A 22,582-nucleotide genomic window follows, 5' to 3' on the forward strand; every position below is an offset into this window, starting at 1 on the left:
TGGGTGGGCAGATGGCACTACACCCTGCCTGAGAGCCAGGCTGTCTGCACAGGTCCTGGGCCGCGGCTGCCTCGCTTAATAAATGCAATGACAGTCATTCGAGTGCTCGGCAAAGGTGACAAATTCAGGCATTGAAACTGCCATTAATCAAGTCACATAATTCATTGTCTGCATGCAAGTAAAACATCCCTAGTTGTTGTTTGGGTGTCCCAGTCCCAAGACCCTTTTGAAGGGCTGTCCTTATGCTGAAACCTCCTTGTGCTTGAGGCATTGCTTATTTTCTCCATACAGATCACTGTCACAACTATTGGGGCACTATGTGCTTTTGTGTTTCATGTTATGGATTTCATCTTTAAAGCATTCACCTTAACTATTTACCTAATCCCCACTCAGCATTCAGAAATACCATGCACGGCAAGTATGAAACATTTTTTTCTTGTCCTACCAATATTCAACTCTTCATCTAGTCCTCCAGCAAGGAGCTTGTTTTGTGTTTAATTGGGATATTTCAGCATTCCTTTAGGAACTGATAAAAAAGCTGCAGAAGATAACGAGTGATTTTTATTTTCTTCTTAATAATTGATTGGATAGAATGGAGCTAGCTCCCTATAAATAAATAAATAAACAAACAAATAAAGCAATAGTGTGATCCCCATTAAAGATTTTGGTCCTTCCACAAGCTGAGTTTAATTTTAATTGGGAGATAATAGAGAAAGAGAGAGTCGGTCTGAATGGACGCAACTGTCAGAGACTTCACTGTACAAAATAGTAGCCAAAGTGCTGCAGTTTCATCTTTTAATTCTTAAGACACACAAAACAGAGGAAAGTCAAAGCTTCTTACGAAAACATGACTGTTTTCCTTCACACTTCTCTTCTTTCTCTTTTTAGGAAACTCGTTGTTTCTAGTTCTTTCACAAATGAAGGAAATACAAGTGTTGAGTGGGACCTTAATGAGAAGGAAGAAAATGGTAGATGAATAGGCACTGGCAATGGCCCAAGGCCATCTCCTCAGAGCCCATCTGTACTGCCACCTAAATATTGGGAAAGCCTGCAGACTGACTTGGCTGCACTTAGTTAATGGTTACTCCCTTAGAAGAAAAGTTCTCAGGAAAGACATGGAAAAAAAACCAGGGGTACTAATTAGTAGAGATACAAGGGCTAGTTTCTCCTCTGCCCAACTAATACCTTACCAAGGTTGCACACTTCCACCTCTTTAAAACACATTTCACCTTGGAGACCATTCATCACAGAAACCAAGTAAGGCCATCAAATTCTGCCCAAACCAACAGCTGGAGTTTTTCCAGCTTTCCTACATTTTACAGATCATTTAGCTGCTGTTACTTTACAAGAGTAGATCCAGTAGGTTTATTTGGTTAGGATATTTCATTCTGGTCTTTAGCAGATAACAGACACCTGTTTATATTTTCCAAAAACACAGACCTACTTCCTTCACTTTTGCTTGGAAGAGTCCTTTTCAAGTGATAAGTACAGAACAATAGAGTATAGAAATATGAATAAATTATATTACACAGGTTTTCAGAAGAGAAGATTGAAAAGACCTTACAGATCACCTAGTTCATTTCCCTGACAATTAAAGACCAAGAGGTTTTCACATAACTTTAAGCCTGCATTATGTGAAATGAAACATTACCTGACCTATCATTACAGACCTGATCACAGAACTTCGACTACTGCTACCAGAAGTACCATTTTTCCATATTCATGTTTTTTGCATAACTCCACAGAAAAAATTTAAAGTTTGCCTGCAGAGCATGATATCAGCATTGCTAGGTCAAAGCTCAACTCTGTGTACGTGTGTGTGAAGGTAGGGAAATAAATTAAAGGTACCTACCACCTTGGTTTGCTGGCTATAAGAAGGTGAAGTGGAGGATCTTTTAGATGAGCAAATACAATGTTCTTGCGCAAAACACACTCTCACAGTATAAATAACTTCAAGATTAACAATTCATTTCACTTGAACTGAGAAGTGGTTTGAAATAAAGGCACTATCATTTCCCATGACTATCATACTTCACAAACACCAGGAGACACTGAGATCACTGAGATGAAACTTCTTTCATTTCACAGAAGAAAATACTACTCTGGAAGCAATCAGTGGTCAGCAGAACATAATAGCAGCTGACATTTCAGGTCAATATGAAAGCAGTTTGGAGCCAGCCATTTTGGAAGCGCTCCAGTTTGTCACTTCATTGCTAATGAAGACAATGCTGCAACATGTTTTGTTTAATATAAAAACTAGGGTAGGATCATGGGAGAATTATTTCTCTCTCAGCTTCACCCCCCTCCAACTCTCTTTCCAAATGCAATTGTTCTATTTTTAAAAAGCTCATTTGTTCTTATTGTTTTTGCATCAAGTTGGCAGCTCACCCATCTGTCTCCCACTGTGCTTAAAAAGATGTCATGATCCTGCAGTCCCAAACGCAGTCCTGATGTTTCCACTGAGCTAAAACACATCTGCAATGACAGCTTTCACTTAGGAGTGAAGCTATTTTTGAAACAATAACAATCTCACTAGTCAGATTTCAGATGCATTTATCAAAAAAAAAAAAAAAAAATCCAGTGCCACTTCATCCAAGGTACCAGGATGTTCATTGGTTAAGTCATTAAAAACAAAGCTTGTAAAAGCTTGTTTAAAGAGATCCTAGCTTCACCATGCAAGTTGTTTGATAGCAATACCACACAAAGGTGGTTGGGAAAATGAGGCTGCCTCTAGGGCTGCCTTTCACCCAAAGACCCACTGTGATATCTAGAGCAAACCCACAGCTCCAACAAGATCCCATAGGGTTCCTCAGATCTGTGATGGAAATACCAGGTGAGACACGCCTGGAAAATTAGTAGTTGTTCCATGTCAACTGGGAAAGAGACAGAAAGCGAGCAGGTAGTGGAACCAACATGTTAAAGAAAGCTAGTTTCAGGGTTTCAAACCCAATTCTTGCAAGTAAGTGAAGGCAGGGTCCCCTCATTCTCTCTGCTGCCTCAGGTTTTGGCTGTCTTGGTGAAGACAGCAAGGTCTTCAAAGCTGGGATTGGCTCTACCGAAACACAATATCCTCCAGAAAAAACCCTCCGCTTTTAGATGAGACCTCAAGTACAAAAGTAGTATAAATACTGAGAAGCTTTCAGACCTGGCACAATCTCCAGCGCAGTTTCTGACCTTAAATATATGCACCTTGGTTACCTCAGTGGGTTCCCTCACCCTACTTTGGGACTCAGCTAAGAGGCCCCAAGACTTTTTGGCCTGGTAGAAAATAGAGATTGAGTCACTTTCTCACTCTTAGAATTCTTCCCTGTGAATCAAGTGAAAGGCAGAGTAGACACACACTTGCCATAAATGTGTTTCATGGAATAAATAGGTTTGACAGCTGAGCATTTCTGGCAAGAGTTGCACCCAAACTTGCATTTTTTTTTAAAGAAACTGAAAGCAGACAGCCAGGCCACTCACCTCAGAGGGACAAATTCCAAGGAGATGGGTTTTTTTATTATTATTACATTAATGAATATTCTGTCACTTTAGTAGGGCAAACATAATTGTTCAAGCTGCTATGCTGAGACTAATTGCCTCGTCATTTACAATTAGAGGTGTTAATATGGTCATTAAGATGTTACAAATGGCTCCTGAACATCCTCCCAGGTCACCACGATGTATAGAGCACCCTGGCAGATTAGCAGAGGGAGTTGGAGCTTGGGGACCTGAGCAGGTCGCAGTGCCATGGGAACCGCCACAGGCAAGAACATGCCACAGCCTTCCTTCCCACAAACCCCTCAGTGGCCGGCCAGCAGCGAGGGGACCCTGCTGAAGGGAGACCCGGGTCTACCCCAGCAAGATGTCCTTTCCCGCCCGAGAAAAATACCCCCGTTCAGAGAGGACTGGCCACTTCTGGAGTCCACCTGCAAGACCCGCCAGCCCATCCGACTCCTTTGCTTCCAGATGCTGCAAACCCACCAGCCCTTCCCTCCAGCAAGCCAAGTGGTGCCACAGGCTCCTGGGGACAGTCATCAGAATTAGACCGAGAGTTCACTTTAAACTTTGTAAAGGGAAAGACCATTGTGTAATTGATTTCGTCTGTCCACAGAGCAGCCAACGTAGAAGACAGTGCACTGTGAAGCTTTTAATCCATATTTCAAGGCTTGAGAGTGCAATTGCACCCACTCACACAGAAAACTTCTCTCAGTTAACCGAGCTGTTAAAACTTGGTGGGTGTCAGGTTGGTGAGTGCAGCCTGTGGGGTTTTGCGCCATATTAGCTGGAAGAGGCTGCATTTGCATGGAAGACTCCAGACTCCAGCTATATTCTACTTTGAGATGATCTGGAGTCATTCTTTTTCAAGAGGTCAGTTTTTAAAGAGGCATGAAAAAAACCTCTCTAAAAATAAACCAACTCCTGTGAAAAGGCTTGGCATTCCCCTGTCAGGTTTCAGCAACTAGGAGAGAGAATAGTCTGCCCGGTGTTGGCTTCCAGCCAGAAGGAAGTTCATATCTAATATAATCAAGCCACATTAGAAAGAACTGAGCAGATAAGAAGCCAAATGCAACTCAAACCACAAAGCCTCCATTGAAAATGTGTTTTGACTTCAGAAGGGGGAGAGGAAAAAAGAAGAGAGGATTAGCGATTCAGAGCCCAATGCTCCTCTCAATTGCCCCAGATTTACACCTATTATACTCCAGCAGAGTTGGTCCAAATTCCACTTTGCTGTGAGAAAGGCAAGTACTTAACTTATATCAGCTGCAAAAACATTTCCGATTTCTTATCTCTTTCCTAATTGCCATTCAGGGGATAGTGTGATTTGTGTCACGTCCAGCCTTTGCCCATTTATTCTGAAGGTTAAAAATGTCACAACGGGTGCAGAGTAACCAGTGTTTAAAAAAAAAAATGTTTGTAGATACACAAGTCTGTTATTGCAGCTCCAATGAGAAAATAATGCTCTCTTTGTACTTGCTTTCTCTTGATGGACAGCTTAAATTAGGTTGCTGAATAGCTTGGTACATGGTACAACAGTAAACCTGTCACAAAAGCATGTTAATCAAAGCACAACTGATACTTGACATCCCCCGGTGAAAGGCATTTTTACAGTGTTTCATTAAAATTGAAAGGAGGATTAAGAGGCCTATTTCTTGATTAATGTCTCTCTCTGACTGGGAGATGTAATCCTATCTACAACCTCAAATTACTGGAAACAAAATTAAATTTCTGCCAGCAGATCATTCCAACCACATATGACACTGAGCACAAACGTATTCATTTCTTTACACTCTTTAACCAACCTGGAGACCCTCTGAGTTGCAAACACCACAGCGGGAGCTCCACCGACACTCCAGGTTACAGGAGACACTGTGGAATAGCCACTGAGCTCTATGGGGGTTGGACAAACATTTTGCAAACATTGCTTTTAGTGTCAAAAATTATTGCAAAACGATACGGGGAAATCCCTGGTGGGAAAGTAAATCAGATTGTTAGAGAAAGAGAAAATTTCACAGAGGCAGAAGTTTAGAGAGAAAGTATTCGACCAGCCTTGCATGCCACACCAACAGCAACAGTGAAATATTGCAGTCGACACAGCGTACCAGGGTGTTACCCAAACATCTTCAGGCTTCTGGAGGAGAAAAGGCAGCCAGTTTGGAAGAAACACAATGTTGGGATTTCTGACAAGATACACCCTCGCTCTCTTCGGTGCCAGGTGACAGGGATCCTCTTGGGAACCTGACTCTCCCTTGCGACCGACAGCGTGTTGAGAAGCGGATTCTTCCTCCCCACCACCATGCTTTTAATTCTGTAACTGAAACAAGACCAGGAATTTGGTGTCAGGAGTGCACATTCCCAGCTGGTACAGGGACCACAGAGCTATGCCGGGTAGTCCTTGCTCACCAGTCCCAACAGGGAAGCCGGCTCCCTGCCAGCAAGCACAGCCTCTGGGACATTTGCTTTCAAAACCCGGCGTTACTTGTACCAGCACTACTTGGAAGCTGTGTGTGCCCAGGAGAAGGAACAAAAGATGATAAAACTGACACTAATTTCAGCCCGTCCAACACCAGACAGGGCAAAGACAGTATCAGGTCAGTAACTCAGCTGCAAACACAGCCCCAGCCACCTGCCAAGGTCCCCATTTCGCAGCATTTACTGCTCACAGTAAGTGGCAAAATCCTGCATGGCTAAATCCCAAGAAATGCAAAACAGCTGCACGCCCCATTCAAACAAGATAAAACCATGCCTCAGTAGTGCACCTCAGCAGCACACGGCTGCATCTCCCTCGAATAGAGAGTCACTGCTGCTTCCAAGATCAAACTCCAAGTGGGTTTTTGCAGCAGCCCAGGAAGCTGTCTTTTGGCTTCTCAAAGGCAGAGTAGACCAAACCTCTTGCAGCTCTGTTGTTTCAGCCACTTCTCCCCAGAAATATTCTCTGCCTGCCTCAGCCAGAGGGTTTATCTTCAGAAGCCAATAGTTGAACTAGAAGCCTAAATTTCAAGGGCACCAAAGTGCACAAGAGTTGGATGCTCCTCATATTTGTGCTTCAGTAGCCTTCTCACTCTCAATTACTACCCGGTGCCAGGGACAATTTATTCCATTAGATAAGAACTATAACTTTTCTGAGTGCAACCTACATGCAGTGAGATGTTAACAACTCACCTAAGGCTACATCACATTTCACAAATAGCTCAAATTTGATCTTCTTTTTGGTTGGTCTGAATATTACTTCCCTCTCTGCAAGGCACTGGTGCGTTGTGGGGGGAGGCCCTGCGATTTCAGTCTCCTTGGAGGCACTGCCACCGTACCCCCTGTTCACCAATGCTGCCTACCCAGTGGTACTATGAGACTGTACTGGAGTCATGCTTAGTCATGAATACCTGGGAACTTTTCTTAAACAAAGCAAAAAAACCATTTAACACTAAGCTCTGGAAGATGGCACAGCATTAAATACTCGTTTTTAAAACAACATTGAAATATGTTCATGTGTCTTACTTGCATCTTGAACAACCAGTCTTACTCCAGATTTCTGCAAAGTGGACAAGTTTGTAACCCATTCACCCTCTCCTTAAATTTTTCTTCCCCCATTGACTCCTTAGCACGAGCTAAACACCTCTGTTCTCATGACTGTTTCCAGAGTCAGGTTAAAGCAGTCTGTGGAAAAAGGGCAGGGTTCAAGAAAAGGATGGGGCCACGTTATCCTCAAAGTGTTTTAAGGCAGTAAATATCAGGACGCTCCTCTCCTTCCCATATGCATTTCTTGGCAAACCTGCCAGCAAGCTAACTCAATATACACATACAGGCAAGTACATCTGAGAGATGAGCTTTGAGATACATCCTTTTATAGTATCTGTAATAATTTAATAAGCTACATGCTGTTCCCAGAGCACATTCATGGGAGAGAGGGGTTGTTGTTGTTTTAGCCTTTACTGCTTTGTTAAGCTTTGAACTGAGGATATTAGGTTGTACAGCAGTAAATGCACTGCAAGTTGCCTAGTATTTTCCATTATACCATTTATATCACATAATCTTAGTACTCTTAAACCTGAAATTTTTTTGCTATATCCACTGCCTGAAGAAAGAGCTGGGTCTTTTGTTGCCATTTATAACATCCCAAGAGATGTTAGTCTTACCAAAGGACAGGCTTAAACATTGCTACAGTAATTAAAAATCTAGTCAGTTTATTAAAAAAAAAAAAAAAAAAAGGATGTATCAGGAATTCAAAAGCTTCAAGATTAATTCCTTTACAGCGGTATTCAGCTAGACTTTTTTCTGTTAATCTCACTTTAAAAACTCAATTTCTTCCAATGAAATAACTTCCTCATTTGCAATCTAACTTGGAACGAAATATTTACACCACATACACTGGCTTATTTATCTATTAAGTGAGCCATATGGCATCAAGACCAGCAATTTAAGTGGGAACAGACAACAAATAAATGGTGCAGAAAGCTAAACCTTAGACAGCCACAAGGGCTGGTTCAGCAAGGAGTCTTGAACAGAGGTCATTAGGGAAGCCATCAGATAATCAGACTGGTGTGCTGCTCTATTACGAGTATGTTATTGTGCAGACCGTAGACCCCAAATCACTGGTCCATACTGTATTCATCAGTCCATTGCTTGACCTCTGCAGCCCGCTCCACATGACATGCCAGATCCTCAGCCCCCTCCAGCCCCACACTGCGGCGATCTCCTGCAGCACTGAGAAAGAGGAGTAGCCCAAAGGGGAGGCCAAGCAGGCTGAACGCTATCAAAGTGAACCAACGCTCCTGGATTCTGGCTGTGCTGATGGCAGACATACAAAGCAGGCTAAGGTTGGTGGAGCCATTTGCAGGGATCTGGCAAAACTGAGCGCAAATCAGTGTCTTAAGAATGCCGCCCTGGACTCTAAAAACTGCTTTAGAGAGAGGAGGAAGAACAAAACCTGCCTGGCAGCTCAGTCGCTTGGGCTCCTCATATTACTGATGCTGGTAAGGGGGGAGGGAAGAATGTAAAACAAGATTTCTCTAGCTCTGCCCTCATCTATGTTATGCCCTTTTGAAGCTTTCTGCTCACATTTCTAAGTACAGACATGACTCACTGCACAACGCTGGGGTAGATATTGCTAACCAAGGACATGATTATCCTACTTATTTGCTGTCAATAGGAAACAACAGGAGGGTCAGTGGGGAAATGGGAGCTGGCAGGGGAAGGAAAGGGCAGTTTTAAGTTTTCTGCTTTTCAGCAGGGCTAGAAACAGTTAAATGGGTCACCCTACCTTGGTGGGGCATGCTGCACTAGGACATCAAAGGCAAGATCTGAACTCAGGTCAACTGAACAACTAACATCAGTCTGCAGCTCAAACACTGCTCAATGTGGATGCAACCAAGCCAATTGCAAGAGCACAGGGCTGGGACAGCAGGGTGGCACGGGAAATAATACAGGAGGACCGGTACTTCCCATGTGGAGCAAAACCAGGAGCTGCCATGCTGCGTTGAAGCAAAGCCAAGAGCTGACCCAATGCAAACCCACAGGAGCTGTGAGGAACAGGACCCTTCCCCTGCTCAGTTTTGTCAGATGTACTTGAATGACAGATGTACTGTCACCTCAGTGCCCAAGGAGTCCCACTCCCTTTCTCAGCCCATTTTAACAGCAACACACATTTACCTCAATTTTTCCTATTTATATTATTTATTACCATTATCTTGTCTGGTCCTCATGCTCAGTTTGGATTAGCAGACACAAAGGCAGAGGTCAGCACTTGAAAGAGGAGCCCTTCAGCAGCCAAAGAAGATGGCAACATGAAGAGAGACGGCAGAGCACATGGCAGTGACAGGGTGTTGGATCTGCAGCAGCAATGCTGGCTTCAGGACCTAACCTGCAGTGCTTTGAACTGCCTCAGTTATCTGAAAAACCAAATAGCCCCCTTCATTCCAGCTGGATGGCAGCTGTGAGTCACTGTGGACAGCCCCTTGTGATTCCTGACATCGCCTTGGTACCCAAGACACCTATAATGAAGGGGTGTAAGGCTCAGTATTCTTTACCTTCTGGTTAACAATTGATTGTAATAAGAGGAAGGTCAAGTCCTTACACAGCCCAGTAGCACCGATACAGACTTTTTGTGGGCAGAGAGAAATAAGGAGCAAAGTGGCTTCTAGCTCTTGTTAAAGCATGAAATATCACTTACAGCCTACTGCAGACAGCATCATACACCAGCTCCTGCGTGACAAGAAACAGTGCACAACATTTGTCAGTATTAACTGGAAAAAAGCAGCATTTATCCTTACTTGTTTAAGATTAGAGCCCCTCCCAATGTGAGTCCTACTGAGGAATTTTACTTGTCATGGTTATCCTGCTGTTGAAGTTGCAAGCAGTGTTGGACCATGAAGGTTTGGGGAACAAAAAGCTCTTTGGTTATCTTCAGAAAATAAATGTGTTTAAAAAGGCTTGATTCTAACATAGGGACTACGTGGAGGGAAATACTGGAGTGCTGGGAATTTTAAAAGGCTTGAGGTATAAACATTTCCACAGCTACCTCATTTGGAAATCAAGAAATGGGAGGATAGTTTAGTTTATTATGAGGTTGATTTCTTTTTTGATTTCTATAACAAAGTGGTTTTATCATGTGAAATGATAGCCAGTGCCACAGCTAGTTAAATAAAACAAGTGGGAGAGAGAAGAGAAATAATTCTGAAACCTGTCTAAAATGAAGGCTTTCTTCCGACTCAGCAGCCATAAATAAAATCAAGTATTTGCCCTCAGGGAAGAACTTAACACAACTCCAATTCAGCTAAAGGAATCTTTTACCAAGGCACGTCTTTGCCCTCGCAGCCTGTTACCGTGCCTTCTCATCGCTCTCTTCTGTTTGGGAGTCAGAGTCACTCTCTGCATTTAATAGCTGTGTGCTACCAAAAGTCACCCTGAAGGAGCCAACAGAGCCAATAAAATCCAGACAAGCCTGATTTCTAACAACTGCAGTTCCTTGAAACAGGCCTTCAGCCTTCAAGGCTTATCAAGCAGCCTGCACACCCCACCGACCCTGACACCTCCCACCATCATTGCCCAAGTTTCTCACAGCACCACAACAACCCTGTTCCTTACAAGACAGTGCAAAAGTTGCAGAGCTTTTCGCTGCTGCAAGATTGTTTCCCGTACTTGAACACATGCTCAGGATGAAGCTGTTCCATGTTGGAGGGCTTATTTCAGAAGGGGCTCTCAGCAAGCGGATTTACCACACTGTGAACCATTTGCAACCCAAGTTCTTTCTCCCCATCCATCTGAAAACCACACAGAAGCCAAACAAAATCACATGTGAAGACCCATGTAGGCACAGTTTCCCCCTCCTTCTTTCACCACAGTGAAATACTTTCTTCCTCCCTCCCTCAAAAGCAAAAACCAACCCTGAAATCAAAAGCAAATCAGAACCTTTTATGAAGTAGGGAAGGACAGTGCAATGGGTTGCATGATGTCAGGATGGCCAAGGACTTCGTATAATAGGTCCCAAAGATCATGCAAGGAGCCAACTTGCTTATGCACATATGCAAACTCCTTCATACCATTAAGGGTTTGTTTGTTATAGTGAAACACACATGAGTCTGATAGCTAGGAACAGACCTAATTATTAGCTCAGCTCAATTGCTACTTAGTAGTAACAAACCTATTTCTGAAGAGATGGAAATGGTACCACACATTTATGGTAGGAGTTTGCACTGCATCCATACTGACCTCACATCGGTCCCACCTCTGGTACATTGGCAGGGCTGGGCGGCTCCTCCGGCACACATTTTGGCAGCACTAATGATGCTGACATGGGGATTGGAAAGCCTGGGATATATTGGTATGTTTCCAAGAAGCATCTTTCTCTCTCTCTCTCACCTTATCACTTCCCCAACATCATTACCTAGTGTGGGCTCCCATTTCTGGTAGTTCAGATTAGCAAATGTGTTAACACCTGCTAACCTGCCAGATGTCTTAAATCAGACACAAATCCAAATGCAACAGGCCAAATCACTTTTTAATTCCACCTGTATGAAACCAAAGTCACTTCCCAGTGAACTCAGTAGAACTGCCCCAAATTTACTACAGTATAATTTGAAATAGCGTGGAAAAGGAGTATACAAACAAGGTCCTATTTGGGCTGGCTCACAACAATCAATGATATTATTTTCTTCTTGGAATAAAACCTGTCAAAATCCTGTAATTAAGAGAATGCCTTTGTTGCACAGAATTTATTTTCAAATACCAAAATTATCCTATATGAAGTAAATCTGTGTTCATCATATTTGTCAAAAGTCTTATTTCCAGCATGATTTACACTCCTCCTTAAAGACTTTCTAAGCTAGGCTGCCCTAACCTCAAAACAGCTGAAATAACCAGAAGTGTGCGCAGTGGCAAGGGGGTGCTGAGGCAATATTGTAATCTTGTTTCCAACCTGGCTTTTTCTGCATTTCTGTTTTGCCTGTGTGTTTACAAAAAAGGTAAAGATTTACATTTCAAAAAGCCCTTCCAAAGGTATTACACCTATTAACCTCAGAGCAAGATAAACCAAACCCTGAATATATGCACCTATAACTGTTCACACACTGCTCTAAAGTCTGTAACAACTTCTTTGTAAGGAAAACAAATCTCACACAAGAATGCTCATCCTGTTAAACAGTACGTGGAAGACTTGGGGATGGTTTTTAAAGAAAAGCTGCTAGCACAGCAGATGCACCTTTACTGCTGTTTGGTGGGGTGGGGGGTTTGTTCATTTTAGGTACAGCAGCTTTCTGCTGCCTTCACAGCCCTCCCAGTTCTGGAGATATTGTGAGCAGCTCCAACAGCTGCTTCACTGTATAGAGGACCCTGAAACTCCATAATACAGTCCCCCAAGTCAGCAGGATACTCCAGAACCTGCAGAGAACAGCAGCTTCCATTACTTCTAAACACTCAATCAGTAAAATGACCCAAGACCCTCAAAAAGCAGCAGAAATGAGAATCCACAAAAAAACCTGCTTCAGGGGGATGAGGAGATTGCATCCAGCATTCAGGTGTAGGGACTGAGCTTTCCCAGAAGAAATACATCCCCCCACAGGGCTACAACAGCATGGAAATAATAATACGCCAATATTCCAATTCCAACAACAACACTGGAAAACACTGAGTTTGCCAAAGCTGATTCATGTGTCTATGTGGGGGGGGGGAAAGGTGATTTTAACACATCTTGTTCCTGCCTCCTGTTTCTCTCAGCTTCTTTGAATTTCAAAATTCAAATGCTATAATTGGAGCCGAGTGAAAAACAGAATTTCTGTCATATGAGAAACTGACATTTTGGCATGTTTTTACACTGAATCAGAACCAAAAAAAAAACATCTAAAATTTCTCATGAGGGACAATCCAAAAAAATCCAGTTTTGAACCCATCCGTATTGATACATTTAAACATTTTGTTTTGAGAATGTCAAAGCAATGTAACAAATTAAATCCTGCTAAAGTGTATCAACATTTTATGTGAAGAATCCAAACAAACATGGAAACAAGAATTCTACCTTTTCAGAGCAAAACAAAAATGTTCCTCAGTTGAAAATATCTGTGCAATTGACACCTCTCAGTAAGACATGCTGATTTTGATGAAACTGCATTTTCTGTCAGAAAATTGTTCCATTAGAAATTTTGATTAGCTTTCTTGCAATATAAACATGTTTGTTTTACACATGCCTAGGAGCAAATGTCACTTTGCAATATTTTCATTGGTTAGGTGCCTCCCCATAAATATGAGGATATTACACTGAGTCTGCCTTGGTTTCTCCACATTCCCCCCTCCCCGTGCAGAACATGTACATTTATCATCTGATTAAAAACATTATTTATCTTTATATAAAAACATATATTTCCTAACAAGCCAAGACATTTATAAATAACTTATAATACTACAGCTGAGTGCTAAACATCATGATTTAGGATGAAAGAAAAAACCTTTCTGATCATTGTCCTTTAGTATTTCAAAGCCCATTTTTCATGTTTATTTGCTGTCACTGGTGATAAGTGATTGCCTTGCTGTATTGCATTTCCTCTGCAATGGTGAGTTGTTTGCAAAAGGAACGGAGCACAAGCTGTCACATCAAAGAGAAAAGACTAAAACCCACCAGGAGGTGAAGCAGGGGTTTATTGTCTTTTGCCCTGGGTTTTGACAGTTAATTAGCTCTCATCCAATTTATGCTTGTGTGGCAGCTACACCAGGGTCAACAGCAACAACTCCAAGGTGAGGCAAATGCAAAGGATACAAGACAGGAAAACCTGCTATGGAGCCCCAGGAAAGCAAAGGGCTTCATCTTTCACCCCCAGCCACGACTGATGGACCCGTTCCCTAATGAAGCCTTTGACTTGTTTATTTTTTCCCCTCACCGCACAGAGGCTTCTTCTGACAGCTTTGGGCACTGAGGAATTGCCAAAGCGCTGCTAAATTAAGCAGTCAGCATAGTAGCATCTGTGGAAAAATGCCGTCCCTTCAACTTGCTTTGTGTCAGCTGCCTTGGGAAGAGGAAGAAGATGTCAACGAGGAGGTGGTAATGAAGGGCTTCACTGAGAGCTGTGGTGCTCAATGGGGCTGGACTTCACTGTCTGCCCTTCAGGATATTTATCGCTTCTCGGCCATCTCTTCTGGCATCCAAAGATCTTTCAAGACTTTGCAAAGCAACTGTGTTTCCCCTCTCATTACCTGTTGGTCTTTCTGCTGCTTTAGTGGGGTTTGCCAGCTTCACTTTTTTTTCCTCCCACTGCCAGTTCGAAACCCTGCACACAGGGAGCAAGCAGTGCCCAAGCTACGCTCCTGGGGCAGGAGCGGGAAAGCAGTATTTTCACACCATGGGATAAAATCTTTGATCAAATCACATGTCTTAGCTGCAGTAAATGCTTAACCCCTGGAAGACTGCTGCCCCATTTGATCCCTAGTGAAATGCAGCAAGGCCTTATCTCCAGAAAGAGAGACTGGATCAACTTAGAGGTCAGGTAAATGTCTCAGGGGAATGTAACAGACAGTAGCACTGGAAAAAGAATCGGAAATTAGATGCAAATTCACTTTATATTAAACATCCACTGAATGGGAACGTCTAGATATAACTGAACTAGTCAAGGCTCAGACTAGAGAACCAGCCCTGAGTACTACAGAACTCCTTGGCAATGCCTAAGATGTGCCCCATTTCCAAGTGAAATCTTCATACATTGTAGAAAGTACCTGCTGCCTCAAAAAATAGTTTCTTTTCTAGTCTTACCTGTTCAGACCTTACCCAAGCAGAGCTAGGCAGTGTCTAGGTACACAGGAAGCATCATTCCTACAGAGACACTCCTAAAGAGACAGCCTCATTCAGCCATGTTAAATATGGAAAGCACTGCAGTAAAACCAGCACTGGCACAATATCCAGAGTCCTATCTCAACACCGCACTTTCCCTGTGATAGCACCTGATGGGATCCAGTGGCGGGATCCAGTGGCTGAATCAGGGCTTCCTGCCCCATGCTCCCATGATGGGATTCTATATGTGCATCCCGTCAATGATGCCACAGTCCTTTATATCCTCTTTGTAAAATACATTGAGAAGTCACCAGCAAATTCTAAGCCTGAAGCACGGAATTATCAAACTTTTTCTATTGAAGTCAATTCTGGGGAAATTTCCCCTAAGTGAGCAAGTCTGTAACAGGAGTCACCACAAGCAAACACTGAGCTACCAAAGACAGTGGTCACCCTTCTGCTCGCAGCCTCTGGAGGCAGGCTGTGATTTAACCGCTAGTGAAATGTGGCAATGAGCACATACAAATCATCTGCAGGAGCTGAGCCTGGGTCTCAAGGATGGAAAAGGCTGAGAGATTCCAGCTGAGCTGAAAAGCTTGACCCCCAAAATTGGGCCAGCAACAGCAGGGGAGCCAACACCTTGTCCTAATCTCCTTGGACATACCAATAGAGCCACGTAGATCCCCTGCTACCAAGTGAGGCACAGCCACCCCCGTCATTTCCCCTCTGAGAGCCCATGGCTGAAGCAACAGGGAGGGACCTCTGTTTTATTAGCGTTTTCAGCTCAAGTTCACCAAGAGCAATTTCAGATTCATCACCCAGGAGCCTAAGTTAGGAGCCTCGTCACCCCTCTCTCTCCCCATTGACAATGGAGACCCAGCGGTCCCTCTGCGGGGCCCAAAATTGTCAACCTCTCAAAGCACAAATGCCTCTCTCCTCTGACTACAAGGAGCTGAGACCCACCTCATCTGAGCACCTACGGCTAGGTGGGATGATTCTAGCTCCTGCAGCCTATTTCTAACATCATCTGGCGTAATTTTCTATTATGCAAAAAACCACAATGCTATCTTAATGAAGGACAAGTGTTAATACAAATTGTATGAAAGCGGTCTCATGAGATGCATGCAGCAAACTAAACAACAGACTAAACTTAGCCCGTGAGCTTGTGGCTTTGTGTTTCTCTCAGCTGTGAGTCATTGTGTGGGGCACAAAACTGCCTTCCTCCCTCAAAATATCACGGAAAGTAAGCAATGCCTCACGTTACAGTAAGAGAGGCTCTACGCAGCAGGGGCCAGAATTGTGTTACTCACAGGGAGCCTGAAGACTTGGCAACGTCGTGGCCAAATCTGTCTATTATGTTTCACAGAGGCCATTGAGCAACCAGCAGAAGAGAATCATTTTCAGCCAGTCCTGATCCAGCAAGGTTCAGATTAGAAATAGGATAAAGACGCTTTCAATTCAAGGTCACCTACCTCTTTTCTCTTAGGTTCCTTGAAAGCCTCGTTCCAATCTCCTCCCTTGCCATCGTAAACGTTGTGCACAGCACAGGTCCTTTCCCCAAGGTGACATGATCTGTGACTGCTGCCTCAGGACTTGGATGCACTGCCTGGGAAGGCTGCCAGCCGGACAAGGGAAGCGAGCACCTCTCACAGATTAGCAATGAGTCCAAACAAGCCTTTCTTCTGCACAAATTTGGAAGTTTGAGAGTTTCAGCATGTATGCTAAACACTTCCAGCAGATTTAACAAATTTGCATTGGCAAACATTCAGTGATTCAGCTCAGGTCTCCCTCACCTTCAAAAATATCCATATCAGGTACCCTGGTGTGTGTTTCCTGAGCCTGGAAAGCACCATGACTCACCGCACCGCTTTAACTCAGGTGCTGCATCTGCTTTGCAGTGTGAGCATTAAAAAAATAAGGTACTGAATAGTCCACTCAAAGGGAAGACAAATCAGAAACCCTGAAACTGAGTCTTCTGCTTTGATCAGGAGATAGTTTCCTCTGTATACACTTCTCTTAGCAAAGGAAAACAAGTTCCTTAATACCAGCTCCAGGATGTAATGCATAAGCATGAAGAGACAGCCACGAGTGAGTGGTAAGAAATACACATATATGCAGCTTGACAGTAGCTTTCCACGTGTTTAATATCCAAGCATACCAACTACTGCCTACTTTGGGACAGTGAGCCATGACTGGGGCCACAAGACATGGGCCCTCATGCACCCTCCCTGCACCACCAATTAATCATACAGCACAAGGAGCCAGAAAAGTCTCAAATGCCATGACCAAGGCAGGTGCTGGGCTCTGCAGGAGAGAGTCCCCATCGCATAATGGAGGAGAAGGACTGTGTCTTGTCTGAAGTGTTGCAAGACCAATCAGGGCAGGATTAGTACCCACTCCAGGCTTTTTCCTAGTTTTTTTTTTTTGTATTAATTTCCCCCGGGCCACACCTGTGAGGAACACCAGACACTCCTCCACCATCTCTCACTGAGGATTATCTATGCTTCTTTCAGATTTACAGAGGATGCATGGGGGGAACAGAAACTTGAAACAAATCACAGCACTTTACCACCCTCTCCATTAAAAGAACTTTTTTCAAATATCTGTGGGCAGATGCTGCTGCTCAAAGGACCTGAACACGCAGGACAGCCACGACCCCCAGCACACAATGACCTGTTCTAAATGTCTATTTACCTTTGGGAAGAACACGGTGAGGCTTTTGAGAATGGATTAAAGAAGGTAAAACTTCTAAAGGAAGATCAATATTTGGACATCAAGTACATCTCCATTTCAAAACCATACCAAGAACATTTCTGACATGTGCACGCATATGTTTTGTCAATGTGGCTGTAAGTCAGACTCATGAGAGAGGGTTCAGGAGGTTTTTTTTAGCTACCCTCAACCCAATATTTCACAAACATCGCTTTTCATTTTTGCCTGTGCTGCAAGTCCATTATGGATAAGGAAAGTAGTCTTAAAACACAATTAAGAGCTGGAGTCACAAGGTCATAGCCTTGTAGCTATGAAACAATGACCTCAGCGCAAGGAATAGATGGAAGATACACTAATACCCATTAAAGAGGGAAGCTGGCAAATGATGCTTTCTAAATCATTTAAATTTGCAGCATGCTGAGCTGAGGGTGCATGAGGCTGGAGGGGAGCTGAAGTAGCCGTGCCAATAGATTTATCTGCTCCTTGAGGCTTGAGAGGCACCCTGCTGGCAGAGGCACTAGCGAGCTGGATGAGCACTGTGTGTCTCAACATGCACACAAACACACACAATTTTTGGTCTCAGCCCCAAGGGACTAGAGGGGCTTTCTGCTGGGGCCTCCCTGCTGACACAAAGCAGCCTGGTTCACACAGACCAGCTTTAGTTTCAGGATGTCACAGTTCCAAAGCAGCCCTCAGGAGATGCTTTATTGAAAAGTTTGTCCCAAGCCTTTGCTCATACCTGCATCTTCTGTGCCTTCCTAGCACTACAGAGGAGCTCAGAGCTCCCACGAGCTCTCAAGTACCCTCTGCACAGAAATTACAACACAAGATCGTCAAGGGCATCACTTTTCTGGCAGGCTCTTCTCCTCCCTCCCCCCAGTTTCAAAGCCCTTGCCTTTTGAGCAAGTGCAAAGCTTTCAGCTTTTGAGTGGTCATTGCAAAAAAGCCGATGCAACCTGTGGGAGGAAGAGATGTCAGAGGAGAAGCAGTTGAGCAGGGGAAAGAGTCACTGTTCACCACAGGTCTGCTGGCAGTCGGAGATTATGAGATGCAGCTGGGAGGAGAAGTGCCATTGCACAATCAGTCAAAGCAGCAGTGTTTCTTTCAGAGGCATTCAGATGCCTGGGCATCCTACTGAGTCTCCAAATAAATAATATTTGATTGTGACAAGTACCTAGCATACTTCTGAACACTGTAAGAAAATAATGCACTGACATTATGAAAATATTAGAGTGGCATAAGTCAATCCCACTCATCCTATTAAGAACAACAAAAAAATCCAAAAGCCCACACATTTGATTAAAAAAATGTCCTCACCACCATTAGCAATCATAAAAGCCACTTTTCTGGCAAGGCTCAAGCTACCTGCAGAGAATTCACTTTCCTTGTCTTCTGACAAGAAGCTCAAGGGAAAAATGCCATCCATCCCTCTTTCTTCTATATGCTTCATTCTGCTCCATATGGTGCTGCCTGATAGTAAATGAGAAATTAAAAACATTAGCACCAGCCTCTGCCCTCTCCTCCCCCATCGCTTTCTCCCTGCAGTGACTGTACAAAATACACTGGCCCAAGCTGGAGACACAACCATTTAACTGCTGAGCTCTGGAGTCACATATGAGCTCTCTGTTGTCTGCTCATTTCATAGATGCCAGTTTTGCCAAGTACTGACCTTCCTTCTGAATTATTTTGTCTTGGAAAATAACCCTATTGACAGACTGAAACTCTTGCTATGGATTTTATGTTATTAAAAACATTTTTAAAAAAGAAACAGAGACAATCAGAAATTAAAACTGACTAAAACCTTTGAGTTTGAGGCAGGCAGCAGTAAGCTGTAACATCATATCCCAGTTCTTCCAAAACAGAATTTTTAGAGACATCTTTTCTCATTAAAATAAAAAATTCTGAACCAAATTAAATTTCCAGTAAATTCTAGTCATAATCTTCAACTGTCATTTCACTTTTGTCTTACATCCCTTCAAAATCAGCTTCAGCACGCGCCATGTGCAGTCAGCTCCTCCACAAAAATATTGTGAAACAGGATCCAAACATTACTATTTTTTTTTAATACTTTGGAGCAATTGAATGAAAAGCCCAAGAATTTGGGGAAGTAGTCAGCAGGCACTGAGGAGTTTTTTTATTACTTCTGTAGCACCCAGAAGAGGAGGCAGGGGCAGATGCCACATCAACTCGGAGAAAGCTGTCCCTCCCCAGTGCACGCGGTAGGAGACAAAGCCAAACAAAGGGAGAAGAGGTCACAGTGAAACGGGCACGGCGAACGTGACAAATAACACATCACCATGTGCAAGCGTATGATCTCTATAGATTAACCTTGGCTCCTTGCAGAATGGCCATTATAATCATCCCATTTTCGTAGGCATCACAGCCTTTTGGAAAGATTTGAACACGGAGGGTAATTAAGCTTTGTCATCAGGCGATCACAGCGACGGCCTTGACTTTCACAGGCAGCGCTGTGGGCACCGCTGAGCCTCCTTCCCGAGCACAGGGATGCTCTGCCGGCGGGATCCCTGCCCTGTGGGCAGCACCTCGGCCCCGCACCTCCAGCCACATCAGCTATTGCCCAACTCTGCTCTTCCTCACCAAGAGTGAAGACTGAAATATTCATGAGAAGGGCACAAGCGCTGCCTTTAGGAAGGATGCTCTTGCATGCCCACTTACATGCACATACGTGTCTGTCTTCTGTGTAAGAAGGTGCTTGGCAGGGCACCAGGGCAGAGCCAACAAAGCAAAACCACCAGTGATCAGCCGGCTAGCCCAGGAGCCTGCGGAGGTGGAGAGTCTGTGTGGAGATGGAGAATCTGTCCATCACAAAAGGCGCAGTATATTTTCAACAAGAGGTTTCAAGAAACATTGATTCAATAGCTCTGTCGATCTTTCTATGTATACCCATGATCTGAAACAGCAGGAGGACAATCCTCCTCACACAGGAGCACCAGCTGAGATTTAGGCTGCTCACCGGAGTCCCTGTGCAAGGTTTGGGAAGCTGCAATCCCTGTTCTTATTGGCCTCTACACCAAAATGTTCTCACCAAGAGGATAAGGCCATAAAGTCCCTCAAGCAGAGCCCACTCAAAAGGCCTGGAGCAGCGTGCAAAGGAAGAAGCTGTAACAGATGTCCATTTTTCATTCATTCTGTGGAAAAAAAGCTTGCTTAGAGATTTAAAAAACCATTGATAACTGCCAAAACTGCCTCAGACTTCATAACTGCCACATCAACAAAATCTACAGCCCTAGCTACAATTCACTTAGCATACTTCAGTCCAGCACAAGCCAAGTGCAGAGGAAGCTGCCTCTTGAAAGGAGACACTGGCTTCATCATTTAACAAAACCAGTATAACCTGAGAAATCGCTGCTCTTCCCACCCTCTTCCCTCCTACAGCAGCAATGGCAACTATTTCCCATAAAGGGAGCATGGAGAACAGGATGCACAAAGCTTGCAAATGTGAAAGAGGTGACAGTAACCTATAAATACCAGGGAGTAGAGAGGAGGAATTCAATGATAAAAGTGAGAAGTAGCCCCCACCTGGAAATGGAAAAATCCATGCTGAGCATGATAGAGCTCTTATCTATGCAGAGAATTACAAGGAAAATAATCTACCTGGAGAACATGACTATAGATGCTCAAAAGAAAATGAAGAGATATTTGCAGGGAAATAGAGTAACATAATTCCCTAACTAGAAGATTGTTCAGGGTACACTCAGATACTCACTCCATCTCTTACAAAAGACAAAGAGGTTCATAGTTAATCAAAAAAACCTACCATAGCATAGGTCAAAAAGTGAGTCCTATCTAGTAAGCCTTTGGAAAGCACACCTCTCAACTAACTGCCAAACCAAGCACTTTTTATTAAACACATTTTTGCCATATAGATAAAAAAAGAAATCTAGTAGCAGAGACTATGTTAGAGTGCTCCTTCTCACTTGGTAGTTGTTTCTCCAGCCAGAAGGATAATGCCACATATCATGCAATGCATAATACAGAGGTAATTCCTGTTCCACTTCAAAAAAAAAAAAATCAATGGGACTTTTGTCAAAGACAACGTCAGAGTCCAGATTTCACTCCAGGGCATTCAAAATGCATTTCAGTTCACTGTGCTTAGACCAAAGAGCTGGCCAGGATGTCGGTGTCTCTCTCCATTTGAAAGGAGTAGCTAGGAATTTGCTAAGCCTCAAAGTACATGCCGTCAGCACTGAAGGCAGATCACACTAGGGGAAAATGCTTCCTTCCACTTCAGCAGGCAAGGCTACCTCCTTACATCCCTCTCAGATGCAGCCATAACTATTTGCATGTTTGTCACCACTACCCATGGCTGTACTTATCAAAGGGGCCCAGGAGTGCCAAACACAGCAGCCAGCTTCCTCCACAGCACTGGCTGCTCAGGGCACTGGAGATCTTCCTGCTCCTGTGCCCAAGCCATGGCCGTTAGCAAGCAAAACCCAGGTACATCACCAATCTCCCTCACCACCTTCCAATGTAGCTACGCTCACTGGCACAGAGAGATGCAGCCAATAAAACCAAGAACAAAACCAGAGATGAGATGTTCTCCCCTGGCGGGAGCAGGGGAGCAAACAAGCTGCAAAATGAGGCCAGGCTGAAACTAAGGGTAACCACTTTGGATCTGCATGGCAATTCCTTTCAGACAAAGGTTTCCCACCTCAAGTGAAGGGTTTGTGATATGCCTGCCAACCTAAGCTTTTATGATATGCTGAAATTAAAGTGTTACGAGCAGTGTCCATTAAAACCTGACACACAATAACAGGCAGGCAACACTCACCATTTGCAAATCCAGGAATACAGGCACACTGCTCACTGATGTGGCCTGAGCTCCAAGCCTGCACACACATTGGCAGATGTCCCCCGGGCTTTTCCAAGCCTTTGAGGCTGTTCAGTCAAGTGTAGACACTGTCTATGAGCCCCTGTCATCGCTTTAGCTTCTCTGTTTGAAGGTGTCTATAGACTTGGGGCCCCCGCACTAATGCAGCACAGTTACAGGAAAAGTTCTGAGGGAAGCTTAAGACCAGGATAAACAACTTATTACGGTTAATGGTTTTCTCAGTATTTCAACCAATGCCATGCCAGTCACCCAAAGGCAGGGCTGTGAGTTTCAACATTAGCACAGGCATAACAGAA

At 43.8% G+C, this 22,582-nt stretch overlaps 1 long non-coding RNA gene across 1 annotated transcript in view; it reads right to left on the reverse strand.

The window, feature by feature from the left end:
• The window catches only part of LOC138687797 (uncharacterized), an 84,822-nt gene that overhangs the window by 51,934 nt on the left and 10,306 nt on the right, over positions 1-22,582 (reverse strand). Inside the window, exon 3 of the long non-coding RNA XR_011326928.1 lies at positions 16,195-16,404. This is a non-coding gene — a long non-coding RNA (uncharacterized lncRNA). The remainder of the gene's footprint in view (positions 1-16,194; positions 16,405-22,582) is intronic.

This window comes from Haliaeetus albicilla, chromosome 11, assembly GCF_947461875.1.
Source record: "Haliaeetus albicilla chromosome 11, bHalAlb1.1, whole genome shotgun sequence".
Taxonomy (NCBI): domain Eukaryota; kingdom Metazoa; phylum Chordata; class Aves; order Accipitriformes; family Accipitridae; genus Haliaeetus; species Haliaeetus albicilla.